Source organism: Chrysochloris asiatica, unplaced genomic scaffold, assembly GCF_000296735.1.
Source record: "Chrysochloris asiatica unplaced genomic scaffold, ChrAsi1.0 scaffold00144, whole genome shotgun sequence".
NCBI lineage: Eukaryota > Metazoa > Chordata > Mammalia > Afrosoricida > Chrysochloridae > Chrysochloris > Chrysochloris asiatica.
The window spans coordinates 6,671,896-6,680,983 of NW_006408662.1; the positions used below are offsets into that span (position 1 = coordinate 6,671,896).

General features: G+C 42.4%; 1 pseudogene; it reads left to right on the forward strand.

Moving 5' to 3' along the window:
* The first annotated feature begins 455 nt into the window (after positions 1-455).
* On the forward strand, positions 456-1,648 carry LOC102812954 (annotated as a pseudogene).
* The last annotated feature ends 7,440 nt before the right edge of the window (positions 1,649-9,088 follow it).

Below are 9,088 nucleotides of genomic sequence, written 5' to 3' on the forward strand. Positions count from 1 at the left end.
AAGTTCCACTAGCTATAAGCCTTCAAACTTTTAAAATATTCCTATCTCTGTGATTTCACGATTTGGAGCTCTCTCCTGGATCTGTTTTGCCTGGTATTCTATGGTATGGCTGGCTGATGGCGAACTTCACTGCACCTCTACTCTAGCCACCCTAGTTTTCCTTTTTTCACTTTTTAAGAAGATTATCAAGTTTATAGCTATAATTTAAAATAATTTTTCTAATGCTGAGATATACGCAACAAATACTTGCCATTTTGATAATTTTTAAGTTTAGAATTTAGTCCCATATATTATATTTACTGTTGAGCTTCCACCATTACTGCCTGTTTCCAGAAGTTTCACCTCACCTCAAACAGAAACTCAGCGTTCCTTCAAAATAAGCTTTGTTGGAATCTAACAGTCTCCTTCTCAAGATGCCTGCTACCAACTTGAACGACTTCTCTCTCCTGTGCACAATGGCAACTCTTAAGGAAAAAAACTGTACCAGTTGTAGAAGAAGAGCCAACGATTCCCAATAATGAGATCACTGTAGTGGGTGTTGGACAAGTTGGTATGGCATGTGCCATCAGCATTCTGGGAAAGTCTCTGGCTGATAAACTTGCCCTAGTGGATGTTTTAGAAGATAAACTCAAGGGAGAAATAATGGCTCTGCACCATGGAAGTTGATTTCTTCAGACACCTAAAATTGTAGTGGATAAATGGTACTACTCTGTGATGACCAATTCCAAGATCGTGGTGGTAACTGCAAGAGTTCATCGGAAAGAAGGGGAGAGTCATCTCAATCTGGTGCAGAGGAATATGGTGGTCGTTACATGCTGTGGAGTCAATTCTGACTCATAGCAAACTTGCACAGAGTTCCCAAGGCTGTAAATCTTTACAGGAGCAGAAAAACCTCATTTTTCTCCTGCAGAACAGGTGGTAGTTTCAAACTGCTGACCTTGAAGTTAGCAGTCTAATTCGTAACCACTATGCTACCAGAGCAGAGGAATGTGAACATCTTCAAATCCATTATTCCTCAGATCGTCAAGTACAGTCCAGACTGCATCATCATTGTGGTTTCCAACCCAGTGGATATTCTTACATATTACCTGGAAACTAAGTGGATTACCCAAGTACCGTGTGATTGGAAGTGGGTGCAACCTGGATTCTCTTAGATTTCACTATCTTATGGCTGAACAACTTGGCATTCATCCCAGCAGCTGTCATGGGTGGATTTCGGGAGAACATGGCCACTCAAGTGTGGCAGTGCGGAGCGGAGTGAAGGTGGCAAGGGTTTCCTTCAGCAACTGAATCCAGAAATGGGGATGCACAATGACAGTGAAAAATGGAAGGAAGTGCATAAAATGGGGATTGAAAGTGCCTATGAAGTCATTAAGCTAAAAGGCTACACCAACTGGGCTGTTGGATTAAGTGTGGCTGATTTGATTGGATCCAGGTTGAAAATCTATCCAGGATTCCTCAAGTGTCAACTATGGCAAAGGGGATGTGAGACTTTGAGAATGAAGTCTTCCTGAGCCTTCAAGTGCATTCTGAAGGCTTGAGGACTAACCAGTGTATCCATCAGAAGCTGAAGAATGATGAGGTTGCTCAACTCAAGAAGAGTGCAGATATTCTGTGGGACATCCCAAAGGATCTACAAGACCTGTGAAGTATGAGTTCTATGCCGTAGTATTTACAAGCCACTATGTGATTACCATGAGTCTTGATTTATTACCCATGTATGTGGATAACAGTCTGATTTTCCTCTCCTAAGCATGTGAATTTGGGCCCACGTGATTATAGCACATGCTTTCCTTTTGTGTTTGCAGTATGAGCTCTCAAGAAATAAAATTACCTGTTGTACCATGGGGAAAACAACAAAAAAAGCTTTTTTTCCCCCAAGCAGTGTCTGATCAGACAAATGTTAGTTTTACTCAATCTTTTCCTTAACTTCTTATAATATTTTTTGTCAGTTCAAATCCTCTCCATTGACAAGAGATGGGGGTTTAGAAATATTTGCCAACTCTAAGACCCTAGACTGGGAGCCTGGAGACCAACCTAGGCTCTCTCCCTGTCCATATGACTATTTTGGTTTGAAAAGAAAATGTAGGGTTTAACAAAAAAATATGACTTGTATATGTATGCAGTACTGTCTTCAATTAAACCCTCTAGACTTCCTGGTTACCTACTTGTTAGCCACTGAGCTTGGTGGCATCTCATAACCTGTGTGGCTCTAGCTCCTGGTGACATGAATAAGGAACTGCACCCAGACTTTGGACACTGCTCTCCTCTCTGCTTCCCTCACAGGGGTGGTATCTTTTGCCAGGTCTCACATTCCTTGACATGTGGAGGTGAGGCTCAAATGTGCTGTTTGGTAACTAAAATAAAGTAACAGAGCTCAGACTTTAGGAACCCAGATTGAGTCTCTACAATGCTGTGATTTTGTAAAAAGAGGTTCATGCACACATCACGGAAACCAATAGAGTAAAAGTCTGCCATTTCAGGAAACCTCAGTGTTGTTTCATTTGTAAGAAAATCCCATAGAAGCTTTTCACTCAGAAACAAAAGGCTATTTCTTTATAAAGATAGATAATACATTTGGCAACTCACCTCACAAACTAAACTCAAGTGATTTTGAATATTTTAAAAACAAAGATATGTATTTAAAGAACATACACACACACACACACACACACACACACACACACAAATGAGACCTGAAAGTAGTTGGGTATGAAAACAAAACTCTCCAAGTCAGTCTTTATTTTACAACACAATCTACATTCCCAAACCAGTTCACAGTCCACATTCCCAAAACAGAAATTTCCCAACTCTTCCCTCATGGCTCCAGACAGAATTTCTTCATCTTTTTAGATCTGTCTGCTTGGGGAGATCTTGACATAAAGTCTATAATTTACTTGTCACACTGTGAAGAATAAGGAATGCTGTTTGTGTTTTCTTAATTGTTAAGTTTTACTCACAAAAGGTGAGATTTCAGGTAGAACAGCAAGTATACTAGGCAGAAACTCTACTTCCCTGCCTCAATTACTATGCAGCAGACAGAAATCACAGTCTCTCTGGGCCTGAGCTCTTCAACCACTGATGGGTTGAATAAAGTTCCTCACAGTTCGAAGACTAAACTGTGGTTAGTCAAGTTCAGATTCTCGATACCCTGTAGTCATTTTGTGAAAATGTGTTAACTGTAAAGTGATGTGCAGTCGCCATCAGCAATGCTCTCTCATGTCCTACAATAGCCCACTGTTAAACTGGTTTTCTGGCACCTTTACCCGTTCAGGTTGTGAGGAAGCAATGCGAAGCAACAAAGATGTCCTTGTGGTAAGCTAGCTTCACCACATGAAGAGTACCTGTCCTTCAGAGCCCCTCAAGTAAACCTCTTTCCATTTGCATTTTATATCTAATTTCTACTTTTCTTCAGGATCCCATCCATGTCTGTGGTAAACCCAAGGTCTCTGCCCTTTCTCCATCTCTTCTAGCTGCAGCTAGAACTTCCAGAGTTGAAACTGCACTGTTCTCCTGAGAAAGCATGCGTTTAGATGAGTTCCTGCTGGTAACTAAGGTGCCCTGCAAATGGTACAGCAATTGTTTTCATCCACATTAATTCAGATCCGAATACAGTTCATAGTTTGTTGTTAACTGTCATCAAGTTGGTTCCGACTCATAGCAACCCTGTATAGAGTTTCCAAGGAGTAGCTGGTGGGTTTGAGCTGCTGACCTTGTGACTCCAAGTCCATCATTGATCCTACAGTACTACGCCGGTTGTAGCAATAATAATTTCTTAGTTTTACACATTGAACCATGTTCATGAAAGATGTTTTATATTGAAGGGGAGCTTGAGGCTCTATATTCTCTTTGTAACTCTTGTGTGTCTAAAATTATTTCATAATAGTTAAAAAAAAAAAACCCCCACAAAACTTTAATTTTAGAACTGCTTTCTATACCTTGTAGAGGTTGAACTGAGAAATTCCCACACAGCTACTCCCCTTGTTACCTGAAGCGTCTCAGAGTGTGCCGATGTTTTGTCTAAAACAGGTCTTAAGAGCAAGAAAGTGGTTTGGAAAAGATAGTGAGAACTGAAAGTTTATTCATATTATTTCTAATTAGCTCTAGGAAGTTCACTAAAAAGAATTTCTCCCTATTCAAATTCACCACCACCAACTCTCTTGACTAAACTCTCCCCAGAGCTCCACACTCTCAGTGTTTTCACTAGTGTGGGCAATGGCCCCTTCAAATGGGACTGAGATCAGGAGAGATGCTCCACTCTGCGATAGGGACTATGTGCCCCTCCTCCCCCCGCCAAAGACAGCATGGCTCCCCAGGTCAGAATTTTACCAGAAGTAATACTTCCTAACTTTGGAGGAAAGGAATTCATTTCTAGTGCCTTTGTTAACCACTTTGCTCAACAACTCTTTTCAGAATCTCTAAGTGTAAAGTATCATATTAGAAGTAAAGGGCTAATTCTGACTAATCAAGGTGGGCACATCAGTTTCTGGTGGATTTCCAGTTGCTTTGGCAGATTTGAGTGCTTTAGTAGCATGGTGGTTACAAGTAGGGCTGCTAACCTCACCGTCAGCAGTTTGAAACTGCCAGCCGTTTCGTGGGAGAAAGATGAGTCTTTCTGCTCCCACAAAGATTTACAGCTTCAGAAACCCTATACAGGGTCACTATGAGTTGGAACCAACTCCACAGACCATAACCACCACCACCACCAGTTTCCCACTACCTCCTGGCCTCAGGTACTTCCTATGACTCAAACAACCATTTGTCAAACCCTACCCATGAACTCATTATCCTCAAGAAGCACATTAAATTTACATTGGGAGGAGTCTAAACTCTTACCTCCTTAAGAGTCTCCAAAACTAAGAAATTTGGAATTTCAAAAATGACCTCTTTAGTCCCATATTCATTTATTTTCCCTTCATTTCACTTTTGCCACCGATGTCATCCTCCTCCAGAAACCTTAGAATTTTTTTCTTGAGTTGTCCTTAATTCTTCTATTCCCTCCTGCTCCTTGGCCATTCAGTCAAGACACCGATCCTCTCCAGTTTTTCTACCCAAAGTTCTTTGTTTCACCCATTCATTGCCATCTCCTTGGTTTGACTCTGGAGAAATGACAATCAAAAGGAATACCTAAACATGGCCAGAGAGGGCTAGAGCTGAGAGTGAAGCATCCAGCTGATATGAAGTGAGGGGAGACTCACAAGAACACCCAAACTTTCAGACAGTACCCATTTGACCAAGCCTCGATGGCTTGATAACCAAAACTACACTAGAGGAAGATTACCAAAAAAAAAATTTTTTTTGATAAAGGAAACAAGAGTAAATTGCTACATTTCTTTTTTCTTAAATTGGATTTTTTTTTAAAGTTTTTACTGTGGATTGAGTGAAAGTTTACAGGGCAGATCATCAGTTTTACATTCAACAAATCATACGCCTTGTTTCATTACAATGATTATAATCCCCTCCATGTACCTTCAGTTAACAGTATTTGTCTCTATTCACTTAGCTTATTTAAAAAACAAACAAACAAACAAACAAAACAACACTCAGGCATATATAATAATTTACAGCTCCAAAGGGCATATTCTGCAAGTCTGCTTCCTGGCCACCAGCTCTTAGTCCCTCTTCCCAGGAATCTAGAGTCCTCAACCACTTGCCTTCTCCATGTCCCCATCTCTGCCTCCATCTCTGGTGTCACTGCTTCTCTGGATAAGGTCCCACATTCCGCTTGAGCTTTTCTCCCTTGATAGTCCTAGGGTCTTCTGTTTCTGGACTGTAAGATTAACCACTCCCATTTTTGTTACAAAACTTCTACCTTTACAATTGTGACAGTCGCAATTAGTCATGCATGTGCCATTTGGCATAAGCCTTGAGGAGAAAGGAAACCACGGGGCATGAATACTTCCCCCTAACGGGTTTAGGAACCCAACTGACCGATGTAGCTTGTACCAACCAATACCACTATGTGTTCTCATCTCCTTTGCTAGACTTGCTTCATTTCTTTTATTGAAAGGATCCTAGATGGGTGAATATCCATGGATTCCTGTGGCCTTTTCTAACCCAGTTCCTGACATAATTCCGGGAGATTTTAACAGCCTTGATGACCCACCAAACAGCATTGTGTCTACATTTTTGGACCTCTTTAGCATCAGATCACGTACCCTGTTTCTCATTTGCCCAATTCTAAATCATGTTCCATGCTCACTGCCCTGGGAGGCCAACTTAGGGTGGGCTTTATAAACAGGCTGCCGTACTCTGTTCCTCAGTTTCTCCCTCTCTACATGAAATAGTTCTGTAGAGACCCTCCCCTTTCAGACTTAGGGGTGGTAGAGCCTGCTCTTACAGGATGCAGCACTGTACGTGGTAAGTTCATACAACCTCACACCTCTGCAAACAACTCCTTTATTGAGTCATCACTGAATCCTCTGAGTTTGTGAGCACCATCTGATTCCTGGGTGGCTGCTGTCTGATACCCCTGGATCTTTCCAGAAGCCAGCTAGATGCTCAGACCACCACCACCTGCTTCTGCCTGTCTCCTTCTCCCTCCATGATGACTGTGGTAGACTGCACTCTGGTTCCCAACCACAGGCTCAACATCCATTGTCCTGTTTAAGACAACTGTGCCTTTTCCTTGTTGAGAAGTGTAGATCTTTAGGCATGATACCTCTCAATCCTTGGTCCCTACCTGAAAATGACTGTTGCATCCTCCTTTCTCTCCTGCTTCCTGGGCTCAGAATCTAAGTTATCTCCCTACTTTCTTCTTCTTCTTTTTTTTAATGTTTTATTGTGAATTATGTGATAGTTCACAGGGGAGAACATTAGATTTACATTCATCCTATTTTATATCGTTTCATTGCCATGGTTAACAATCCCCTCCATGCATCATTAACCAACCAAAGGGTACACCCTGCAAGCCTGCCCCCCCGGTTGTCAGCACACAGCCCCTCTCCTTCTCTGTGTCCAAAGTCCCCAGATGCTCCAACTCTCCACAACACGGTCTCTGCCTCTGTCTCAGGCATCACTGCTTCTCTGGGTAGAGTCCCACTCTCTGCTCTTCTCCCTTGATAGTCCCAGGGACCTCCTAGACTGCAAAGTCAATCACTCCCCTCCTTGCTACAAAATGTCTACCTTTACATTTCCAACCCTCAAAATCAGTCTTGATAACAATTATTCACTATTGTATTACAGGAGAGGCATTTCCTTTCATCAGTCCTGCCTAGACAGATCGGATACTACTCAGTGGAGATTCGACCTTTCTCCATGCTCTCTGGATCTAAGTTCCCACTTGAAAGCTTGTAAGCCAGTCACTTCTTGCCTTTGTAGCCCCCTCCACTTTGGGTAGCCAATGTCCAAGTTGCCCATTCCTGTCTACTCTGTGTATGGAGGGGGTGGTAATGATCCTTGCTGTAAAGGAGCTATTGCATCCGTAAGTGTAGGTTAAGTTCATCAAATTGTTTCAGATTACTCTTTTTTTCCCTTCTTTCTTCTTCTAGTTGAGCTCTGATCATCCAGCCATTGAAGCCAGGTCTAGTGGGTATTATCTGTAAGTGTAGGTGTTCTTGTGTATATGCCTTCTCTTCTGAAGAGCTGGATGCTTCACTCTCCACTCTAGTCCTCTGTGGCTACATCACTGACTCTAGGCCCAAGAGTCCCCAGGTCTTGCCACACTGCTGGCCAACCAGGTCTCCACCTAGGTTCACAGGAGTCTATGGAATACTGTAGGGCTTAGCTTGCAGCTTCCTTGCTGTTTTCCCCTCACTTCCCCTTATCAGTGATGAACGTGGTCACCAATCAGGGTGTGTATTCCCACTGAGTCTTAGTCTTGGAAGGGGGTTTGGTCTGAGGGGACCTGACCACTTGCCTTGATATCTCCTGGGTGAGTAACTTGCTTGTTCTTGTAGTGATCAGTCGGCCTGCCTATTTTGTTTTGTATTTTTCCAGTCAGTCTTTTTTTCAAGAAGTATCTTCTGTTCTTCTAGCTGCTCCAGGCTGGTCTGCCCGTCCTTTCAAGTGGAAATTTCCCACCTCTGAAGACTCTGGATGCTGTTCAGGATCTATGATCTTATGTATGCAGAGGCTCCGCAGGAAGCCTCCTTCACTGAGCACATTGTAGCCTCATTTTAAGTATTCCAAACAATTATAGGCAGAAGACGTACTTACAAGCTTTCTATGGTGATATTTCTGGCTATTCCTTTCTCTCCCCCTCCAGTGTCTATTTTATAATGGTATGCAAGGGAAACCAAGATTCAAAAGACAGCCAAGCATCTTAACATTATTTCCCCCCTTTTCCCCATTCCAACCATGGCTCAATCCCTGTATCCCAGAGCCCTGTTGTTCCAAGGTTGTGCATACATCATTCTTTACCTCTGTCCCACTTAGCCCACGTAAACCTGCCTAATTGTTCTCCCATCTGCTTTGTTCTTCCATTCCCCTCTCCCTTCTTGTATACTGCCGGCCTCCCTAGCACCCAAACTCTCCTGTGTCTATTCCCTGCCCTGTGCTCCATCTTCCTTTTTCCCTCTCCCCTCACCACATCTCAGTAACCAGTAAAGAAACCCACCCCTCCCCCCACTTTTAGTATGGGTTCTTTTTCTTAGTCTTTTACAGTAGTTGTCCTATGCAGTATTTCCCCTTTTGTGACTGACTAATTTCACTCAACATAATGTCCTCAATGTTCATCCATGTTATGCGATGGCTTGCAGCTTCTTTGTTATTCTCCACAGTAGCATAATATTCCATTGTGTGTACGTACCACAGTTTGTTTATCCATTCTTCAGTTCATGGGCACTTAGGCTGTCTCCATCTTTTTGCTATTGTAAATAGTGCTGCTATGAATATTGGTTTGCATGTATCTACTCATGTTATGGCAACTATTTCTTGTAGGTAAATACTAAGTAAAGGAATTGTTGGATCATAAGGTATTTCTATTTCCAACTTTCTGAGGAAGTGCCATATTGCTTTCTAGAGAAATTGGACCATTTTGCAATCCGACCAACAATGCAGGAGTGTCCCAGTCTCTCCACGTCCCCACCAGCATTGATCGTCCTCTACTTTTTTGATCTTTGCTGTTATTGTTGGTGTGAGATGATAT